Consider the following 20,012-nt stretch of genomic DNA (forward strand, 5'->3'; position numbering starts at 1 on the left):
TGTAAACTTAAAACTAGCAAGGAAACAAAAATGCTTAACATTAATCATTTATGTGTTACGAAGATGGGGAAATAAAAAAAAACTGATAAGATTTGAGCTACCGTTCGATATACTGCTGCTCGATTTCAGCAATTCTTTGAGCCTCTCGTTCACAAATTGTGTGATTCTAAACCTAGTTTAGGCTACTCTACACAGCGACGTCTGTTGTCCAGTATTTCTGCCTTTCTATTACAGTCTTATATTACTGTATAATGGTTACTTGTTTTAGTGACAATCCAGTGGCTTTTATTCTTCATTGTGTCTTTGCATGTGCCACTGTCATTTGATCTGCCACCGCTACTACTGGCGTCTGTCCCGTTAGTATTGTGTGCGAAGTAATCTGTCACCTGTGGTTGCTGCCGCTTGTACTCTCCTCGCTGCAAGTACTATTTATACAGCGCTCCAGATATTCTATCTACACAGTCGTTGAGATCGGTCCACAAAGTCTGGTCTGTAAGTGTTTGTGTTATGTCGTAGTCTGAGTGTGTTAGTCGCCTTTCGTGCTACCAGCGGTCACATTATACAAAAAAAAGTTATGTATCGTGAATAAAATTGAATATCTTACTGTGTAGTAATCAACAGCGCTACGCTGAGGCCAGCTTACAAGAAAAACACGAAGCTTTGAGCGTGACTGCGTATGCTGATAATCTGCCACTGGCCAAACGTAACAGAAGACTACAACTAGGAAAGAACGTGAAAGTTGTGGTGGACAGTATTCAGCAATAGCGCAGACTAAACTAACTTCCAGTCACACCTCAGAAGTCAACCCATATTAAAAGGCAGATTAAATGAGAGACAAAAACTTGTACTCAGAGTTAATGATGTAACCATAGACAGAGGTACAAGTTGTATGAATTACGAGATACACCAGCTTGAGAAATCAAACTTTTATTCATGCTTGTTGACAACGTGATGCCGGCCGCGGTGGTCTAGCGGTTCTATGTGCTCAGTCCGGAACCACGCGACTGCTACGGTCGCAGGTTCGAATCCTGCCTCGGGCATGGATGTGTGTGACGTCCTTAGGTTAGTTAGTTTTAAGTAGTTCTAAGTTATAGGGGACTGATGACCACAGATGTTAAGTCCCATAGTGCTCAGAGCCATTTGAACCATTTGACAACGTGATAGAAAATTTCTGCAAATATGAACAAAGTTTTAAATGAATCACGGAGTTATGTAGGAAGTGACCTGTTTGTAGACATCTAGTACCATTTACGCAAAAAAACAGGAACTATTTTTTAAAAGCTATTTATTTTCCAGTTGTTTACAAAACAACCTTATCCCCTTCAAAATACTCTCCATCACAATTAATACGTTTGTCCCACCGGTGCTTTCACTGTTCGGAACATTTTTTGTAGTAATCTTTAGAAATGGCTGACAGCTCCTCCTCCGTTTCTTCTTGACTTTTTCAATGTTGTCAAATCGGTGACTTTTCATGCCCCTTTTCGTGGGTGAAAATAAGAAAAAGCACGGGGTCTGGTCAGGTGGGTCAGGAGCATGGGGCTGCGGAACCATGCCATTTTTAGCAAATAATTGCCAAACAGAGAATGCTGCGTGTGCAGGTGCGTTGTCGTGTCTACCACAAATCGGCTCTTTTTTGACGAACACTGTTGCGCAATCTTCTTAAAACTTCCAAATAAAAGGTTTGATTGACGGTCTGACTTGGGGGAACAAACTCTGAATGAACTATATCCTTGGCATCAAAATTGCAAATCAGCATTGTTTTGATGCCTGATTTGACTTGACGACATTTTTCTTGGGCAGGGTGACGATGACGTATTCCACTGGCTTGGCTATTGCTTTGTTTCTTGGTCGTAACTATAGCACCATCACTGATCCCCAGTAATGACCTTTGACAGAAAATCTGGATCAGCTTCAAGCTGTTGTTTCAAAGCACGATATATTTCAACTCGACGTTCCTTTTGATTGTCAGCCAGAACCTCAGGAACAAACTTGGCACTAACCCTTTTCATTCTTAAATCTTCCGTTAAAATTCACTGAACCAAGCTCCAAAATAACCCACTAATCTCTGACAGATGATGAGTTGTCTGTTGTTGGTCTGTGAGCACAAGCTCTCAAATTTTTTCAATATTTTCGTCGATTCGGGAAGTTGATGGACGTCCAAAAAGAGGTAATCAATCGACATATCGCCATTTTTAATTCCAGGAAACCACTCGTACACTTGAGTTTCTCCTATTGCGTTACCTTGGTAAGCAGTTTTCAACATTAAAACAGTTACAGCAGCATTTTTACCGAGTGGAAAACAAAATTTCATAGCTGCACTTTGTCCATCGTAAAAAACGAAACAAGAACAAAACAGCGCTAGCGAAAGCAATCGCTTCAGATGAACAGGACAAGCCAGGTCGACAACACAGGCGACACTGAACTGGCAATGAACTACGCCATGGACACGTAGCGGCAGAAATGCGTACTACACAAGCCCCGCCCATGGCAATGTTATTCCGGTTTTCTTTTTCTTTTTTTTGGTCTAGAACCAGGCGACCGCTACCGTCGCAGGTTCAAATCCTGCCTCGGGCATGGATGTGTGTGATGTCCTTAGGTTAGTTACGTTTAAGTAGTTCTAAGCTCTAGGGGACTGATAACCTCAGATGTTAAGTCCCAAAGTGTCAGAGCCATTTGAACCCTTTTTTATGCCGTTATCTTGAATGAAGTTACTCACAAGATGTACACAATGGGGTGCGAATTGTCGTCCATGAAGACGAATGCCTCGCCAATATGCTGCCGATATGGTTGCACTGTCGGTCGGTGGAAGGCATTCACGTATCGTACAGCCATTGCGGCGCCTTCTATTGCCACCAGCGGCGTACGTCGGCTCCACATAATGCCACCCCAAAACAGCAGGGAACCTCCACCTTGCTGCAGTCGCTGGACAGTGTGTCTAACGCGTTCAGCCTGACTGGGTTGCCTCCAAACACGTGACACTCATCGGTGAAGAGAACTTGATGCCAATCCTAAGCCGTCCATTCGGCACGTTGTTGGGCCCATCTCTACCCCGCTGTATGGTGTCGTGGTTGCAAAGATGGACCTCGCCAGGGACGTAGGGCGCTGAAGTTGCGCATCATGCAGCCTGTTGCGCACAGTTTGAGTAGTAACACGACGTCCCGTGGTTGCACGAAAAGCATTATTCAACATGGTGCCGTTTCTGTCAGGGTCCCTCCGAGACACAATCCGTTGGTAGTGGTCATCCACTGCAGTAGTAGCGCATGGGCGGCCTGAGCGAGGCATGTCATCGATAGTTTCTGTCTCTCTATTTCCTCCATGCCCGAACAACACCGCCTTGGTTCACTCCGAGACGCCTGGACACTTCCCTTGTTGAGAGCCCTTCCTGGCACAAAGTAACAACGCGGACTCGATTGTACCGCGGTATTGACCGTCTAGACGTGGTTGAGCTACAGACAACATGAGCCGTGTACCTCCTTCCTGGTGGAATGACTGGAAGTGATCGGCTGTCGGACCTCCTCGTCTAATAGGCGCTGCTCATGCATGGTTGTTTACGTGTTTTGGGCGTGTTTAGTGACATCTCTGAACAGTCAAAGGGACTATGTCTGTGATACAATACCCACAGTCAACGTCTGTCTTCAGTGGTTCTAGGAACCAGGGTGATGCAAAACTTTTTTTGATGTGTGCGTATTATTCCGTTGTCCACAGCTTTTAGTTCAAGCTGCCACTGCAGTTACTGCGCTGACGTCGCATTTTTTTAGTCATTGTTGTGACTGTCTGACTGATTTGACGCGCCCGCCATGAATTCCTCTCCTGTGCCAACCTCTTCATCTGCGAGTCACACCTGCAGCCTATATCCTCAATTATTTGCTGTATGTATTTCAGTTTCTGCCTTCCTCTACAGTTTTTACCCTCTGCAGCACCATCTGGCACTACGGAAGTTACTCCCTGATGTCTTAACAGGGGTCCTATCATCCTGGCCCTTCTTCCTCTCAGTGTTTCAGTGTTTTCCACATGTTCCTTAGCTCACTGATTCTGCGGAGAACCTCCTCATTCCTTAGCTTATCGCATCACTTAATTTTCAACATTAGTCTGTAGCACCACATCTCAAATCCTTCGATTCTTTGGTGTTCCAGTGCTTCCACAGTCCATGTTTCATTACCATACAATGCTGTGCTCCAAACGTACAGTCTCAGAAATTTCTTCGTCAAATTAAAGCCCATGTATGATACTAGTAGACTTCAGATCAGCAGGAATTCCGTTTTAGCCATTGCTTGTCTGCTTTTTATGTCCTCCTTGGTCCGTCTGTCATTGGTTGTTGTTTTGCTGCCAAGGTAGTAGAATACCATAACTTATACGCCAGTAATAAAATCACTCTCGTAACTCTTTGGACGGACGGTATACGTGGTTGAAAAAAAAGTAACACTGCCGCCTAAGCCTAGTACTCCTGTTACACTGGTAGAGCACGGTGTTTGGTTAAGCAGAAAGACAGGGAGTGAGCCTCCGCCCCAGGCCGCACGCTGCGTAATGAGAATACATCTTCATTCGTCACTGAGCAGCACCCGGCACCCTTAGTAAGTGCTGTTTAAACAGGCGAGCTCTGTCTGGCCTCTTAAAGCCCTTTTTCTAGTTGAAAGAACCAGAGGCGCGGTTAACAAAAAAAAAAGAAAAAGGGAGGGAGAAGGGCGGAGGGGTGGCTAGGCGGGCGTCGCGCCAGAGACCCCAGCCGTGAGGGAGGGGGGTGGGCAGTGCTAGCGAGGCTTTCAGGAGGGAATTAACATAAAACTCATTTGAATTGAAATTGTACTCTTAATTAAAAATATCGCCAATGATTAAGGGGGTCAGGTTATTGTAGGTTTTATACGGGAGGGGCCATTGTATTTGACAGGAGGGCGCCGGCTTAGCGTCTGGCGGGGCGAAGCTGCTTGTGTTCGCCAGTCGGTTGTGAAAAGCGGGCGGCGCCGCCAGAGCGCTCTCCAGTCTGCAGTCTGTGAGGCATTTCTCTGGCCGCAGCGGCTCGCGTTCCTGTATTATATGCGCTAAGTTCGTGACGTGGTACTATGCCGGCCATTAAAACTGCAACCACACTGAAGGCAGCAAGCGACAAGCCTCGGACTGGCATACAGTGTGTTGCACGCTTCGTTATGCAAGTGATTAGCATTTCAGCACAAGCGCATAAACCAGGTAGGAGTAACGCCATCTACATTCTGTATATAAAAGACCACGCAGCGGGTTTCTAATTCTGAAACAGTTGAATGTCGTTTATGAGAGGGTTGTGTCATTACTCAGGTAACAAGGAGACACGAGCACGGGTACGTATCGAAACTGTACAGCGGTAGGACGATGCTCTGTCGGCACCGGGGTTACCTTTCCGCGATATTGCTGTTCCTGGTGGTCGAGTTCCCACGACTGGCAGGTGGACATCGAATCCATATCTTCAGGAGCGCCATACTGAATGTCTACAACTACATCTACGTGTACATTTATACTCCGCAAGCCACCCACTGGTGTGTGGCGGAGGGCACTTTACGTGCCACTGTCATTACCTCCATTTCCTGTTCCAGTCGCGTATGGTTCGCGGGAAGAACGACTGCCGGAAATCCTCCGTGCGCGCTCGATTCTCTCTAATTATCCATTCGTGATCTCCTGTGGAGGTATAAGTAAGGCGAAGCAATATATTCGATACCTCATCCAGAAATGCACCCTCCTGAAACCTGGACAGCAAGCTACACCGCGATGCAGAGCGCCTCTCTTGCAGAGTCTGCCACTTGAGTTTGCTAAACATCTCCGTAACGCTATCTCGCTTACCAAATAACCCTGTGACGAAACGCGCCGCTCTTCTTTGGATCTTCTCTATCTCCTCTGTCAACCCGACCTGCTACGGATCCCACACTGATGAGCAGTACTCAAGTATAGGTCGAACGAGTGTTTTGTAAGCCACCTCCTTTGTTGATGGACTACATTTCTCAACCTGGTACCCGCCTTACCAACAATTAATTTTATGTGATCATTCCACTTCAAATCGTTCCGCACGCATACTCCCAGATATTTTACAGAAATAACTGCTACCAGTGTTTGTTCCGCTATCATATAATCATACAATAAAGGATCCTTCTTTCTATGTATTCGCAATACATTACATTTATCTATGTTAAGCGTCAGTTGTCACTCCCTGTACCACGTGACTATCCGCTGCAGATCTTCCTGCATTTCGCTGCAATTTTCTAATGCTGCAACTTCTCTGTATACTACAGCATCATCCGCGAAAAGCTGCATGGAACTTCCGACACTATCTACTAGGTCATTTACATATATTGTGAAAAGCAATGGTGCCATAACATTCCCCTGTGGCACGCCAGAGGTTACCTTAACGTCTGTAGACGTCTCTCCATTGATAACAACATGCTGTGTTCTGTTTGCTAAAAACTCTTCAATCCAGCCACACAGCTGGTCTGATATTCCGTAGGCTCTTACTTTGTTTATCAGGTAACAGTGCGGAACTGTATCGAACGCCTTCCGGAAGTCAAGGAAAATAGCATCTACCTGGGAGCTTGTATCTAATATTTTCTGAGTTTCATGAACAAATAAGGCGAGTTGGGTCTCACACGATCGCTGTTTCCGAAATCCATGTTGATTCCTATAGAGTACATTCTGTGTTTCCAGAAATGACATGATACGCGAGCAAAAAACATGTTTTAAAATTCTACAACAGATCGATGTCAGAGACATAGGCCTATAGTTTTGCGCATCTGCTCGACGACCCTTCTTGAAAACTGGAACTACCTGTGCTCTTTTTCAATCATTTGGAACCTTCCGTTCCTCTAGAGACTTGTGGTACACGGCTGTTAGAAGGGGGGCAAGTTCTATCGCGTACTCTGCGTAGAATCGAATTGGTATCCCGTCAGGTCCAGTGGACTTTCCTCTGTTGAGTGATTTCAGTTGCTTTTCTATTCCTTGGACACTTATTTCGATGTCAGCCATTTTTTCGTTCGTGCGAGGATTTAGAGAAGGAAATGCAGTGCGGTCTTCCTCTGTGAAACAGCTTTGGAAAAAGGTGTTTAGTATTTCAGCTTTACACGTGTCATCCTCTGTTTCAATGCTATTATCATCCCAGAGTGTCTGGATTTGCTGTTTCGATCCGCTTAGGATGTCATGCAGGATGTCCCGCGACTAGTTCCGTAGAGAAAAATCCTAGTCTTCACCCTGTCACAGAACAGACAGCAACTAGAAAGGAAATCAGAGACCTGCTCCTTCGATTTCTGGAACACCTTATATCCCTCCATCCTAGCATTCACTTCATCATGGAAGTGGAGAAAAATGGAGATCTCCCGTTTCTAGATGTGTTGGTCCATAGATAAGATGGTTCCTTGGGTCACAGTATGTTTCGCAAACCGACTCACACTGACCTATGTCTACGAGCTACCTTCACTCATCTCAAAGCAGTGGCGTGTTACGGACTCTCGTTTGTAGGACTAGAATTATCTCAGATGCAGGGAGTCTATCTGCAGAGCTTGCCCATCTTCGCTCTGTGTTTGTACAAAACGGGTAGTCTGATAAATAAATCCGTTAATGCTTTTAAACCTGCACACACTAAAACTCAAGAACAGCCAGAAGAAACTGAGAACTCCACGAGGATGATTTTTCTACCATATATTAGTGGCGTGTCCTTTAAGATTGCGAGCTGTCCAGAAAACATAAAATAAAATGTCTCTCCCACCGTCCAGCGCGTGTGCGAACTATGCTGGGTTCTGTGAAAGGCAACCTAGGTCTAAGGAGACCAGGCATACGTGAAATCCCATGCCAGTGTGGGATATCATGCATTGGCCATACGTGTCGCACTGTCAAGGATAGAGGCGCTGAACGTAGACGACGCGCCAGACTGGGTCAGCGAGAAAAGTCTGCTGTGGCTGAACACTGTCTTGACACGGGGCACAGCATGAATTACGGAGAGACAAAGATCCTTTCGTCCGCTTTCTCGATCTGGGACTCTATCATTAGAGAAGCAGTCGAAATTCGTATAAGTAACGACTTGATCAATAGAGATGCGGGATTTAAAATCAGCATCGCATGGGAACCAGCACTGGTGGTATTAGGATAACGTCGGTCTCAGACGAACGAATTCGAGTCGACAGAGACGGAGAATGAAAGTCCGCACACTTAAACAGGACACCGTGCTTTTTTCTCGTTGTGAATGCGAAGATCGTGGACCGTCTCTCCGACAGAGGGCACTAGATATCGGCGTGCTCTATGATTCGTCCACGATGACGTTATAGCTCCACCCCTTGGTGGCTGCGCGTTTCTAGTTAGTCAGCGTATATATTAGAGAGCCATTGCAGCAACACGTCAGTAAGCACCTGAAGATGACGATCAGCTGTGTCTTTGAAATACTATGCAACTTCCACTACATTATCCGACGCGAAACCCGTGAACCTATAAAGCAGTTACTACGTCGGGAAATATTCAAACAGCATATGCGTAATACGTTATATGAAGACAGTAGCACTTACTCCGTCTTCAGGCCACAAGTGGCCCATCGTCACCATCCGACCGCCGTGTCATCCTTACCTGAGGATGCAGGTAGGACGAGTATGTGGTCAGCACACCGCTCTTCCAGTCGTTATGATGAGCCGCTACTATTCGGCCGAGTAGCTCCTCAACTGGCATCACGAGGCTGAGTGCACCCCGAAAAATGGCAACAGTGCATGGCGGCCCGGACGGTCACCCATCCAAGTGCCAGCCACGCCCGACAGCGCTTAGGTTCGGTGATCTGACAGGAACCGAATATGAAGACGGTAGGCTGCATTAAAATTTAATTTTTACAGTTGTTTTTAATTAAACTCAGACGTATCAGTTCATTCGAACGTATTATGTAACATGAGTGATATTCGCGTAATAAATGATTATTGATAAGTGCTGCAAAGAAACATTTTTCGAGCTTTCTCCTAAATTGAGATGTGTTTAAGTTTTCCCATTATCTGTTGGTGTGGAATGTATTTTTCTTCAGTTTCTTCTAGCTGTAAGTACAACAATAAATTACGATCACTAGTTTCAGAAACATTCGTCTGCTTGCACGAACTATTCGTTTATCAGTTTCACTTATCGACTTCCGAGAGAACGCCACGCCACCGCTCGCCAGCAACCACGATTGATAAATTTTGGTGTGGAGTTCAAACAACATGGAACAAAGTTCTCACACCAGCTATCCAAGCTCAGTTCGACTCGAAGCCCAGCTGGATTACAGCCACTGTTGGCAGGTGCATGTGCGAATTTTGCATCCTGTATACCCTTGAATAACCTACAAATTATGTATTCTTCCTACTAGAGTGTATACGCTCAGCATGTACAGTTTCATTACTTTCTCTCCACCTTGGTGTTGCAGTTTTAACCGTCAACATTGTACTTACGACGCCACAATTTTTTTTGTGTTCTAGACAGCATGACTGCATTTGACCATGTGGGTAATGGCATGCTCTTGAATGGCTTGGTGTTGTGTCGACAGATGATGTGACCAGTAAATAAAAGCAGACATCTACAAAAAGGTAACACAATAATAAGTTAATTCACACATGCTATACTTAGCAATTGAGTTGTACGTATGTCGGAAGGTTGTAGATTCTTCTGTAGTTTTGAGTGACATACAACTGATAGTAATGTTCTGGACAGAACCAAATCGTCTTGAATGCTGATACTTTCATATAAGACACCGAATATAAGTAATGTTTCTGTGAACGGGGACCTAGAAACGACGGAGAGACTTCGTACCGCTGTAACCCACAACAGTCCACAACCCCACAAAATGGCCACAGCAGTCCACCCACCCCACCGCCGCCCCACACTGCACCCAGGGTTATTGTGCGGTTCGGCCCCCAGTGGCGATCAATTAAGTCATTCTTCACCTGTTCTATGATTCTTATGCGACGCAGCTAGGTTAACTACACATCTAAGTATATTTACTAGAGTGGTCGCTAGCCTCCTACGTGACTTAATGGATCACGTTTATTAAACCTGATAATGATTAACGAAAAATCTCTGCTTACGACACGTAAGTAATTGTGAAAACTTGGGACTTTTTGAAAATAATTTTGCAAATAGAGCAGCAGGTAATACTTCAATCTTTTAAGTCGAAGAATCAATGAAAGAACGGGAAAAGATATGAATGTTAAGGTTTGTAGAGGACATAGCTTTTAGTCTTCTTCCTTTACCGTGGTGTAGTTTTTATGGTCCTTTGTGCATTTTATTATACAAATACAGACCTCAACTTGTGTTTGCTCGTCAAAGTTAGTGCCTCTTATCGCACTCTGTTACTGGACTTCTTTCTGTGGGTGGCTGCATGGCTGAGATGTTATTTTCTAAGCCTCAGGTGTCAAAGTGCTGCGATATGACTACACTTTTTCTTCCTGCGAAACCTAGAACTAACCACAAAAATTTAATTTCCATTTCCTTAACTCTGTTGTTGTTCTTTTCTTTATGTTGTATCTTTCCAAAAAACTGACAGTTTGGCAATTCACAACAATTTTTACTACATTACTAGAATTATGCGGGCTATTGTACTGTAATCTTTCGGTATCTTTTAAAAACACGCCGTTGCCTTGTGGCTGCCAGCTTCCACTCGTTCGAATTCGTAAGCTAGCAGTCTTCCAGGCCTGGGTACGCCAAGCAAAGACATCCAAGAAGGAGATACTCGCCCCCCCCTCCCCTCCGGCAAAGAAGAAATAACAACAGTGAGCCCCGCCCCCATCAAATGCCATACGGGTGAAAATCTTTAAGTTTATATACACCAAGAAAAGGCAGGAAACCCTCTATCGCAGCGACACACTTTACTTACTCTGCGGTAAAAAGGGTAACACCCTCAAGGACAAGGTCATTTTATTGACAAGTGAGTTGTAGAAGTGTGTGACAAGAAAACCAGACCAAATGAAGAACATATGTCACAATATAAAGTGTCCGACCAGTCGTATCAGTGCACAGTGTACCTGTGGTGGCAACGCAGGCGTATGTTTTCGCATGCAAACGATCATAAAGGCGTCGAATGGTATTCTCCAGTGGATAGTCACAACATCTTTCGTGGCAGTACCACAATACTCTTGCAGGCCCTGGAGAGCGAATAAGTCCCCGTTTCATCATGTTCCATACGTTTTCAAGTGGTGAGAGATCTTGCGATCTCGCTGGCCGAGGCAATGATTATAGCTACGTAGAGTACGTTGCGTCGTAGCAGCCGCATGTGAACGTGGACAGTCCTGCTGAAAATGCTCAGAAACTTCCTATCGAATAAATGACAGTAGCAAGGGATAACAGCCTCTGCAATGTAGGGGGAACTGCGTACATTGCCCTGAAAAACACCAGATGGGTCGACGAGTTGTAACTGATGGCACCCACATCACGAGGCCGGGGATGGGACTTGCTTGTCGTGAGCAAATGCACCCTGGAATACGCAGTTCACCAGGTCTACGCCACACATGTGTGTGCCCATCACACGCATAAAAACAGAACCTGCTCTCATCACTGAACACAGTAGAGTGCCGTTCCACTCTCCAGTCAGCACTCCCATGACACCAGAGTAGTCATACCTGGCGGTGTCATGGTGTCAGTGGTAGCCTAGCCATAGATACGTGTAATCTTAATCTTGCTGTAAGCAGACGATTCCCGATGGTCCCTGATGACACGGCAAGTGCGAATGTGCCCGGGTTTCGACCCTGGAGGATGCTCGGTTGACCACCGCTGTTCGGACAAGGAATCGGTCTTGACGTACGTCCGCAATATGAGGATTTCCAGAAGGTGGTCTACAGGTGTGGGAATGTTTCCACAGTCAAATGTTGAAAGCAGCTATACACTACCGATACTTGTGTCCAACATGTCCGTCAATATGTTGATACATCCACCCAACTTCCAGCAAGCCCACACTGTGTTCCTGTTGAAATGACTGAAGCTGCTCAACAGGAGTACATACTTGTCGATGGAGCATGGTTGTACCCTAGAATGAATGCTGCAAACATTGTTCTCGTCTAAACGCAGCACAGTTACTACTTACAGAGTCAAAACAGGTGGTGTACAGACAGGTCTACCTACCGCCATCTAATCGCCTTTGATGGTGAGAAATTAATGATACTACAACCTTTCAGTATGTCACTGAACACATTCCTTGAAGGTGTTGCATTTATTTCCAGTATAGCTCCGTGATGCTCCCAGAAATCCATCACGCTGTACTAGCTGCCTGTTTCCTCCTCAGTGGAAGGTGAGAAAAATCAGATGGCTCTGAGCACTATGGGACTGAACATCTGAGGTCATCAGTCACCTACGACTTTGAACTACTTAAACCTAACTAACCTAAGGACATCACACACATACATGCCTGAGGCAGGATTCGAACCTGCGACCGTAGCGGTCGCGTGGTTCCAGACGGAAGCGCCTAGAACCGCTCTACCACACCAACCGGCGGGAAGGTGAGAAGAGAGATTCTAGCGTAAAATAACATTACAAGGAATAGTTCTCTCGCCGCACAGACACAGGTGGGACGAGTCTGTGAAGATCGATTTTCGACCAGTGCTGCAGTAACTTGCATTTTCACATCTCGCCTCTACACAATTAGCAGCGGCAGTGCTATACCTCTCGCAGAACCTGTATGATTGGCCTAAAATAGACGGATAAGAGAATCTGAAATGCTGGCAGAAACTACAGGCAGACTGTCAACACGAACCATCGGGAATACATTACTACAAGCCTGATTGAGCTATCGACTTAGGATATGGCGATTACTGCTGACACCACACGATAGACAACAGACCTGTTCACACAATAATGTATTTGTCAAAATCGCTTAACAGCTGCGATGTTCACATTACCGATCATTGTAAATTAATGTCATCTCCAGATGTGTGCGTCACCGTAGCTGAGTGAACAGCGCGCCGGCTTGTCATATCCCGGGGGGGGGGGGGGGGGGTTCGGTTCCCGGCTGGGTTGAAGATTTTCTCCGCTCAGGGGCTGGGTGTTTGTGTTGTCTTCATCATCCTCATCTCATCCTTATCGACGCGCAAGTCGCCGAAGTGGCGTCACCTCAAAAGACTTGCACCAAGCGATCAGATATACCCGCCGGGAGGCCCTCGCCACACGACATTTCATCTCCAGATGTGATGAACACATTAACAGTTTCATCATGATATATATAAATTCAACTTATGCGTTCTGACGTGCATGAAGTGATACAAAATATGACAATGAATTAGACAACATGTCGTTATGATATAAGAGAGTTTCTCTGAACATCATGAAGTGATATAAAATATATGAATGAGTTGTACATCATATATGAAGTCTTCACGGGTTGTCAGCCGAGGGGCGTCGTCGTCTCGTAGCAACGTTTCGATGGAATGCGTCTCTATCATCTTCAGGCGAAGACTTCGCCTGAAGATGATGGAGACGCATTCCATCGAAACATTGCTACGAGACGACGACGCTACTCGGATGACAACCCGTGAAGACTTCACATATGAAATTCGCCGAGAAAGCCTGCACTCACGCATAATTGTACATCACGTTGTCAAAAAGTAATAGAGATCTTTTACTAGGTGACGTGATGATCATATAATTCCCTGACTTATTTTATACCACTTGAGGACCTTTAGAACGCTTAACCTGCATTTTTATATATCACTGCGAAGCTGTTAGTGGATTAATCTCTTCCGAAGGTGAGAAAACGGTAATGTGAACAATATAGTGTAAGCCAACTAAAATTTGCTTCATGCAAATACGCATATGTCTTGATACACATGCCCTGAATAAATGTTCTATTCTGCAAAAAATTTACAACCAAGAAATGATTTGGAACACAACCTGACTGTATTTAAAAAAGAAAGGAACGTATTTAAGAGTAGTTACTGCTTTACAGGAATAAAAATGGTCATAAATTGTATCTTGAGAAACAGCGCGTTTGAACTTCTCACCGCCAGAGTTGAAGTTTTTATGGATTTTCCCGTGGCTCGCACCACCATAGGGGTCGCTCTGTGAGCAAGTGTCGACGCCATTGCTCCTCGGGCCAAATAAGAGGCGCGAGTGGGGCAGATGGCAGTGAGTTGGGTGTTGGTGGCCAGCAACCAAGACGAAGCCAGCTGCAACCTGGTGTGTTGTGCGGCCAGGCAGTCTGCGGAGCCAACAGTTCGACGCAGAGCGTGGCCGAGCTGTTGTGGATATCGGCTACCTGGAGGGCAGTCCACATGTTCTCCAGGTGACCAGTGCAGACAGTAAACCCAATCAGATAAGGAGAAAAGTAGTTTTGTCGTTACTGTGAATACAGAACACTAGGAGCGTGCTTCAGTGGCCTGCAGTCGGCCCCGTGTGGTTGACCAGTGTTCGGATTCAGAGCATTGTACGGCGGGTACCATGTACAGTGAAGTGGACAGTATGTGTGTTTGGAGTACCACCTGTTCATTACAGTCCCAATATTGCACGGCCTATCATGAGGACAGAATAGTGTGCCTTGCATTATGTTTGATTACACACTGTGTGTGTGCTGTAGAAAAGAGAAAATTTGGGAAATCCAACTATAGCTATAAGTTAATAAAAAATTTGTTGTTGCTGTTTTCCATAGAATAGGTAGCTTGGTAGTCCTGTTGTCTGTAGTAGAAGTAAGTAGCTGGTGGGGGACTTTGGTAATAGATATATAATCTATTGCGATTTTATTGATTTATTGTGCTACACTGAGGTGTTTATGCGGTTGTACATTGTGTGGGCAGAGCGTGGGTACACAGTATTCTCTGATTGTTCCTTTTGATTTGTGCCCCCTTTGTGTGTCACAAGGCTGAATGAAAACTGAACTGCATTTATGATATTTCCTTAAGCGTTTTTTTTTTATTTTGTTTCTTTATGGCGCCCAATTATACAAGAATTAGCTCTGGGGTATACACCACTGATTTCATATTATTCTGTAACATCCTGCTTCCTCATAATTTTGCCTTCGTTAATATTTATGTGGTTAATATTTTTTTGGAAAATAAGCCCGCGTCTGAAAAGCACCAGGCTAAACCTCACTCCACCCAAAACCTACACTACAAGCTGTGGCAGAGCGTGATTGTGTGTGGTGCCAATGTGGTGCCCGCAGCCTTAGTATCAAAATATAAAGACACTGTGTCTTGCTTTCCCATGCTCTGTTGCAAGTATGGTCGTTAGGGTGGTACCAGACGCAGAATTGCTATGCAAGGACAAGTTAGCATACAAGGTGCCCGCGAGAGCGTGGGCTACTGCGAGCATTGTGGCTGAGTTGTACCAGCAACCTCTGCAGGTCATGGGCGAGCCTTTGCAGTTGACAGCGTAAGAGTGGAGGGATGTGAGTAGCGAAATAGGCCACATTAGGTTGACCTTTGTGGAGATCGAATTAATTCTACAACTTGTCGAAGTACGACACCATCTACTGTGTGTTAGGGATACGCATTATTTCAACATGCTCAATGGTTAATTGTCTTTATCGAAGGAATGTAAAAGTAGGCAGGCTGTGAGTGAGGTGGAAGACAGGGCATCGTAGGTTGTAACTTGCGATTGGTTGACTGTGTCCTGCTTTTAGAGTAGCAGAATGGACTTAAATAATTTTGATCTGGGTGAAAATGTTAATCAAACAGACCAGGTAGAGATGCAGAGACGTTAGGATGAGAAGCAATTAATCTCCCTCCCCCGTCGACATCCCCCCCCCCTCCCCTGTTAGCAAAAATATATAGAGTAATCGAGACTTCTCGGTGGATTCGATTTTCAAGTCTCTGAACTGTATATGTCTCCTACACAGAACCCGCGTCAAGCTGTTTGTGATAGGACCAAAGGGAGATGGAACATCATTCATGTTGTGAACTTTATTGTAAAAGAACACACTAAGCTAGATTTATTAAACATCTACTAGAAAAACACCTATAACGGTACTGACTACGAAGAAGCAGAGTACCTTACAATCATAAAACTTTACTAGACTGATTAATAGCAAGCAGAATAAATACAATAATGAAAACTGTAGTAGTAAAACGAAAGAGCTAAAAAATTGTTTCTCTAAAGAAATTTTAAGACTTACAATCCGAAATAGAAGTATATTTCGCAAATAAGCACCATAAAAAATTACTATACCGCCAAATAGCGGAGGCGCGCACGGCACGCAAGAGAAATAACCAGACAAAACTGATATTAAATATTGCGTCCTGAATGGTGCAAATAGTCAGTGAGAACCTTCATGAAACTAACAGATCTTAAATCTCCTTGTGTTTGGCCAGTTCAAAAATCAACAGTGCATACAAGGAGTAAGATTAATAACCATTCAACTGACCGAGCTACACCTGCATAAACACATTTAAGTAAATAAATCTAGTAATCACTCAACTGGCAAATTAGCCAGTTAATACTTCAACAATTTACATGAGCTGGAAATAAAATGGTTCAAATGGCTCTGAGCACTATGGAACTTAACATCTGTGGTCATCAGTCCCCTAGAACTTAGGATTATTAAACCTAACTAACCTAAGGACATCACACATATCCATGCCCGAGGCAGGATTCGAACCTGCGACCGTAGCGGTCACGCGGTTCCAGACTGAAGCGCCTAGAACCGCACGGCCACATCAGCAAGCTTCGAAATAAAAGAAATTGAAAGAAGGGCTGCAGTAGGAGCGCACTAAGGAAGACATCCACGTCCTGTACAACTCTGTCTTGGCAAGGCATAGCGGCCTCGGAAAGATTAAGTAGTGTAGGACTACCTGCACCCGCTCTCCGTTCGGTCGAGTACGGATTTGGTTCCGTTTTCGGACGCTGCGCCTTCTCTATCAACCTCGCAGATTTCACCCAAGTCCCACAAAGGAAACACAAGTGGTAGCTTAATTAACAGAAAAATACAGAATTTAGTACTCGAATTGTATCAGGCCTCTACTACAGATAGAACGGCGCCGCACGACAGTCAAAATTGTAGCAACGAGAAAGGAAAAGTAAATAATTTTTCAATGAGTTAACGGAAGCGACTCAATGAAATGTGTAAAGCGGCCAAATATAAGCACAATTCCTAATATACTTACTGAGCAGGAAGTTCGACTACCAACCACAAATTGTACCGAACCAGTGCCACGTGGGCGAGAGGTAAATAAGTAAACTCCACGCGAAGCGGAGCACTTAACACCAATCTAATGTTTTTGGTTGGCTAAGGAACCCATGGCTAACAACAGACAAATCAAATGCTTCAGATGACTCTGAGCACTATGGGACTTAACATCTGAGGTCATCAGTCCCCTAGAACTTAGAACTCCTTAAACCTAAGTCACCTAAGGACATCACACACATCCATGTCCGAGGCAGGATGCGAACTTGCGACCGTAGCAGTCACGTGGTTCCTGACTGAAGCGCGTAGAACTGCTCGGATATAGCGGCCGGCCCTCCGTCAGTACTTAAACTACTTAAACTAACTTAAACTAAGAACAACACACACACCCATGCCCAAGGGAAGACTCGAACCTCCGGCGGGAGGGGACGCACAATCCGTGACGTGACGTCTCAAATCACGCGGCCACTCCGCGCGGCTATAGTGGAGTGAAGAAAGAGTGTTCCGAAAAGAAGGGGAAAGCTGTTGGACTAAATAAAAGGTGAAAACTCTGCATTAAGAAATGGATTATTTGAACGAATGCCTGATGCGTATGGATATGAAGCTCAAAGGATACGACGTAGCCATCGTTGCAATATATGCACCCAAAAATAATGCTACTGTCGATGAAAAGATTAATTTCTTTGATGGTCTGACAAACCTCCTGGATTAGCAATAGAACGGAGCTGTATGTTTTAGGAGATTTTAGTGGACGAGTGGGTAAGCAGGATGCTAGCAACGTTGAAGGCAAATTTGGGGAGGATACTGTGCATTATAACGGAGAGAGGCTGCTAGAAGTGTGTGAACAGTTCAGTCGTAAGATATGGAGTGGCGTTTCTCAACACAAAGAGATCCAAAAATTTAGCTGGACCCAGCCTTCAAAGAAGTTACATTCTGTAGTTGATTATGCTGTAGGGGAAAAAAGTAATTGTACAAAGGTGGAGGACTTCAGGGTCTAGAGGCGAGCAGAATGTGGATCTTACAATTTCCTGCTTCGGTATGCACTTTCTAAAAATTAGTAGGTGCGGAACAATTGTAATGAGAATGGGGAGAAATGGATCAAGCACAGTGTAAGTTAAGTTTACTATAGAATCCTTCAATTGCTTTCTTTTACAAGTTTAGAATGAGTGAGAAGCTACATCAGATTCATAATACAACAGTGGAAGTAGCGTATAAGACAACTGTGAGAGCCGTTCATGAAGGTGCCTTTCAAAGTCTCTTAATAGTTGAGAATACGCCTGGAAAATTTAAATGTTATTGGTGGGGTGACGATGCTGTCGCAAAGGTGAAGGAGAAAAAGGAGGCCTACAACAAAGTGCTTTTGAGCAATACGGCTGATGATAGAGATAGGTATATAAGACTGATAAGCAATAGCGGCCGAAGATTTTAGACATAATAAGTCATCGTCATCCAGCCAAAGGCCTTGTCAAAGAGGGCAGAGGAGCGGACAGAGGTTCAGGCACTCTTTCCCTTGGGGTGCGAAACTGCCCCTAAAGGCGAAAGAATCAGCAATGATCAACGGTATGAGGATGTAGAACGCAACAGAAACTGCTGCATTAAAGACACGTAAAGTGTATCCACAAGAAATGTGGCCTGTTATTGAAAAAGTGTCACGATGATCTCTCCATTGGCAAAAGATTCTGGACTAGTTTCCCGTACGGTTCTCCGGGAAAAGATTGCCAATGGCAGGTAACCATGAGAAAAATATTGAATAACCTACGAAAGGGGCAGGGAGTGGGACGTTAGAAGTTTGAACGTGGAAGGAAAACTAGAAAATCTGGAAAGGAAAATGCTAAGGCTCACTCTGGATATAGTGAGGGGCAGTAAAATGAAACGGAAAGAAGACAAGGATTTCTGGTTAGACAGGTCGAGGACAATATCAACATGAGCAGAAAATGGTATAGCGGAAATAATATTCGTTACGAATAGGAAGGTACGCCACAGAGTGAGTTACTGTGAACAGTTCAGTGATAGGGCTACTTTCATCAGAATCGACAGCAGACCAACAACGTCAGCTATAGTTCGGGAATACATGCCCACGTCGCAAGCCGAAGATAAAGACATAGAGGATATTGACTGGGTAATTCAGTAGGTAAAAGGAAGATGAAAATCTAGTACGTATCGAGGATTGGAATTCGGTTGTAGGGAAAGGAGTAAAAGAAAATGTTACAGTGTAATATGGGCTTCGAATGAGAGAGAGACTAAAGGAGTTCTACAATAAATTTCAACTAGAAATAGCGAATAATCGTATCCAACTTTGATTCCATCAGGAATATTATGTTCAACAATCGCAAGAGAAGGAGGTATATGTGGAAAAGGACGGGTGATACGGGAAAATTTCAGTTAGATTACGTCATGATCAGAAATTCCGAAATCAAATACTTGGTTGCAAGGCGTACCCAGGATCGTATATAGAATCAGATCACAGTTTACTAGTGATGAAGAGTAGCCTAAGTTTAAGAAACTAGTTACAATGACTCAATGTGCAAAGAAGTGGGGTTCGGAAGTACTAAGAAATGGACAGGTACGCTTGAAGTTCTCTGAGGCTATAGATACTGCCATAAGAAATAGCTCAGTAGGCAATTCGGTTGCAGCGGAATGGAAATCCCTAAAAAGAGCAATCACAGAAGATGGGAAGAAAAACGTAAGTGCAAAGAAGATTAATGCGACGAAATCATGGATAGCAGAAAAAATACTTCGCCGCGCGGGATTAGCCGAGCGGTCTAGGGCTCTGCAGTCATAGACTGTGCGGCTGGTCCCTCGGGCATGGGTGCGTGTGTTTGTCCTTAGGATAATTTAGGTTAAGTAATGTGTAAGCTTAGGGGCTGATGACCTTAGCAGTTGAGTCACATAAGATTTCACACACATTTGAACATTTTTGAATAAAAAGTACTTCAACTAATCGAGCAAAGAAAGAAGTACAAAA

Source organism: Schistocerca americana, chromosome 3 (assembly GCF_021461395.2).
Source record: "Schistocerca americana isolate TAMUIC-IGC-003095 chromosome 3, iqSchAmer2.1, whole genome shotgun sequence".
Lineage (NCBI taxonomy): Eukaryota > Metazoa > Arthropoda > Insecta > Orthoptera > Acrididae > Schistocerca > Schistocerca americana.